The following is a 4,186-nucleotide window of genomic DNA, read 5'->3' on the forward strand; positions in this document are numbered from 1 at the left end:
CGGCGGGCCGCTTGGCGGGCCGCCCGTCGCCGAGGGCCTGGCGCCAGCTGCCTGATCAGGATTAGCCCTGGCAGCCCTGAGGTGAGCGTGCCTACGCACCCAGTGCCTCCTTCTTCCTTTCTTCACTGTTGTTGTTTGGAGGTTTTGGGGGGGGTTTGTTTGTTTGTTTGTTAGTTTTGCTTTTTGTTGCACACACCTCCATGTGTTGTCGCTCTTGGACGGGCTTGCTCTATCGTGCAGTCGCATCTGTGAGACGTGTTTTTGTCATTTACGTTTTAAAAGTAATATTCTGCCATATGTTGTTTGAATTGAATTTAAACAGATTGCACGAGTGTAGTCCCATCCTGCCAGGGGAAAAAAAAAAAAAAAAAAGACAAAGTTTCCATCCCAAAATATTTAGGGCTCCTAAAAGGTATATGAACAACATTCATGTTTCGTGTTTTCTGTGCCTGAAGTACAAAAGCAGACGTTCGATAACTTGTATCCACATGAGTAGACTCACTGAAAGAGTCCTAGGGTAACTAGGGGGCTCAGGTAAATAAAGCCTGTAATATTAGGCACAGGTTGTTAAGCCTGATTGCTTCTCGTAAAGCACCCATAAGACTGATGTACATGAGAAGCCTTTGGCTGCAAAAGCAACTGCTAACCTACCTCATTGATGTTATTTTGGAAAGCAGTACTGCCAAAGGTGAAGTGTTTTGTTTTGTTTTTTTAATTTAATTTTTTTTTTAATCTGTGTCAGGCTTTTAAGTTAAAGCTTGTATAGCAGCTAATTGGTGGAAGTTATATATTTTTCTAAACCCAATATTGCAGAAAAGCTAAAGATCTGGTGGGATTTGTTGATGAAAGAACAAATTCAACCTCAACATTCTTATTTCACTTTCAAATTGTGTGTAGTTACTTCTTTTATATATTGTTTTTTAATAGGAAGAGAGAAAGTGGATGAAATTATAATATAATTGGTTAACTAGTTTAGTGGTGGGACACGTTGAAAAAATTTGAGTTTTTTAATATTCAGTCATGGGACTTGTTGTTCAGTGCTTATGCTAAAAGATTACAAATGTGCTTACAGCATCGGAAGATTATAGTTTCACAGACTGACAAAGACATTGATACTGGTACATTTGAGCATCATTTTGGAAGGATAGTTTGCAATTATGTAGTTAAAAGAGTTAAGTTGGGGTCATGACTCTCAGTCCTTAAGAACGGCATAGCCGTAATATTCAAGGTTTTCAGGCTCCCCAAATAGTTCTAACGTGTTTTTGCAGAAGTACAAAGTTAGTGAAACCACTTTACACCTGTTGAGGGACAGCTGGAGAGTTTAGTGACTGGAATTAGTCCAGCAGTATTACACAACAGCAACAAACATAAATCTCATATTTAGCTGCTTACTTTCCAACCCAGAAATAAGTTTTATTCATTTTTGTGGCATCATAAAAACAAGTTTTGGCTTATGTTTGGAATCTGTAAGTAATAGAACATAAAATCTGTCACTGCAATCTGTCCCCCACTTACAATTTTTGAGGTTTTTTTGGATCCTATTCTAACATTAGTGACAATGTTGTCTCCAGAGGTGTTTCTCCAGTACTATTCCATGAACTAGAATCAGAACTTTTTACTGGCAGTCCCTGATGGAGAAATTTGCCCTTAAGGTTATGAGAATGGCTTTTTAACAGTTACTGGTTTTGACTTTTGAATCAGGCATTTCAGCTTGTCTTCAAGCTGTGCTAGCAAATCAAGTATGACTTTTTTTTTTACATAGAGCTGTTTTGTCAAAGATAACGTACAAAGTGTTTGTAAGTTGTAAAAGACCATATCATACCATGAAAGATCTGGAAGATAGCAGAAGGCTTTGCTGCCAGGCAGTGCAAGAGGAAGAAGAATAAACCAGTGATGCAAGAAAAAATTACCATTTGAATAAATGTAAAAATAGTTTTCAGGCTCAGCTCCTTCATGAATCTGGCAAAAGTCATCCAGATTGTGGACATTTCTCAGAATATTGCATCTTCTTTGTTCGTGAAGACAGAACCATTAAAAATAGTGAGTTTTGCCACTGATAGGTGTAGGAATTGACATACACAACACATGAAGTTAGTATTACCAGAGTCTGTGTGTGACTCTGAGTCAGGGAGAGAGTAAGTCCTGTGGTATACTACCAGTTTAAAGACCAAAGAAGAGTTCTAAATAATGAAACTATAAATCTACCCTGAAAAAGAACATTTATTTGGAAGTTTCTTCGTGGTATTCTGCTGCCTGCTTGCACCATCAGGGTGTGTACATGCTATAGAGACTGTTCTTAGTATATCTGCATTGTGATCTTCCTGGATTCCTGAAAAGCCAGTAAGAACAATAAGGACAACAACAAAAGCCTTCTGGAGTTGTCAGCTCCTGTTTGCAGTTAAAGAAACAAGATCAGCTATTTGAAAACTGAAAATAAAACAGCTTCCTAAACAGAGAGAAGCATCTAGTCCCAAATTGCAACGCAAATGGAGAATGGGTATGGATGTCTTGGCCTGAAAACAATAGGATCATTGTGAAATTCTGATGTACGTGTTTATCTGAAACAAGACCAGTACCTTGTTTTGTTTAGAAATAAACTGTGTTGTACACTTCATTTTATACAAAGACACATCCGGAAATTGACCCAGGAGAGGTCCTCTGTATTTCTCCAGCAAGAAAAACAGTAAAAAATAAGAGAATGGTCTTTTGGGATTTCTTATGCAAGGTACAGGGAAATTTTCCAGTGCAGAAAGAAGTGCTAGGAAGTTAGGCACTGCACGAAATCACAGAGAACAATAGTGGGCCATTAGGTAATTGGCTGCAAATGAAGAATTGGTTTAGCCAGTTTGAATTAATTCTGTGTTAGTAGTCAGTGGAGATAGATGTAGCTGTCCTTCCTTCTCTCATGAGCTCTTTTCCATACTATTTTAGTTACCTGTTGTTAGACTCGTCTAAATTGCAGCTCCAAAGCAACAGACTTCTTATTAAAAACCACCCAAAATCTTCACAAGAGATGTGGAGGGCGAAGAAACGGAAAACCAAGGACAGGAGTAGATAAAATAGATCAGCAGCTGAAAGCTTAGTGCATCTGAAAATTGCCAGAAACATAGCAATGAGTGAATGAAATTCAGGAAGCACTGACAAGTAAAATGAGGAGAGGACTAGTCAGGATTCTGAGATACAGAATTCGTTTAGCAACATGCAGGCAGTTACCTGAGTAAGGACAAGGCAATTAGTTATGAGATTGTATTACTAAGTTTGAGAAATAGTGTAGTGTTTGAGAGAGAAAAACCCAACTTCCAAAAGGTATCAATTTTACATGACAGATTTAAAAGATGAAGAAATTGTGAAGCTCTATTAGCAATTTTCAGGCTGTTGAGGTACCTTGGGAGAGCTGATAGAATCTGTAATTCAGCCTCAAATTTTATTGGTGATCAGAGAGTGAAAAATGGGGAAAAAGTCTGGTAGAAGAAGCGTAAAGTTCACTTTAAAGATGATATTCTGGAAATTGCCAGGCTTCATAAATGAAGTTTATCAGATTGCAATTTTTGGAAAGAAAACGGAAAAGAAGATGTGCAAAGTAAAAATTACAAGGAGGAGATGATATGATGCAAGCAGTTACACTGTAGGGAAGAGCTAGGCATGGATGTAATGGAAGTAAATAAACAAACGCAGTTGGTATGTATAAGACCAAAAACCATCTCAAAGCCAGCAAACAGGGAAAGTACAAACCTATAAAGAAAGAATGTACAGCGCCTTGTGTGATGAAGAGTATTTAAGGGTAACTTTCAAGACCTCTCAGCTGCCCATGTTGTCCCATGACTTGGGACGTGGAGGCTCTTCAGAGAGCTTGCCGGACCAGGACTTCCATGGCTGCCAAGGCAGAAACAGGGGAGAAATCTCTCAGCAGAACCCTTGTTGCACAGTCCCAGTCTCTGTGTACAGGTGGTGGAGATCCCCTTTGTGCCCCAGAGGTGGTTTTGGCATTAGTTTCTGAATGGGACCGTGTGGATGTCATTGTGCTTGTGTGGTACCTAGGGTGGCCCACTCACTTCATTCCCCACTGTTTGCTTTAAGAGCTGAGGGCTGCTGACTGGATCCCTTTTAAGCTGGGAGGTGCTACAGCAGGTGAATGTGATACCTAATGTTAAAGGTTTGGGGGGGGGGGGGGGGGGGGTGTGGGGGG

This window comes from Haliaeetus leucocephalus, unplaced genomic scaffold, assembly GCF_000737465.1.
Source record: "Haliaeetus leucocephalus isolate CR32 unplaced genomic scaffold, Haliaeetus_leucocephalus-4.0 Scaffold284, whole genome shotgun sequence".
Lineage (NCBI taxonomy): Eukaryota > Metazoa > Chordata > Aves > Accipitriformes > Accipitridae > Haliaeetus > Haliaeetus leucocephalus.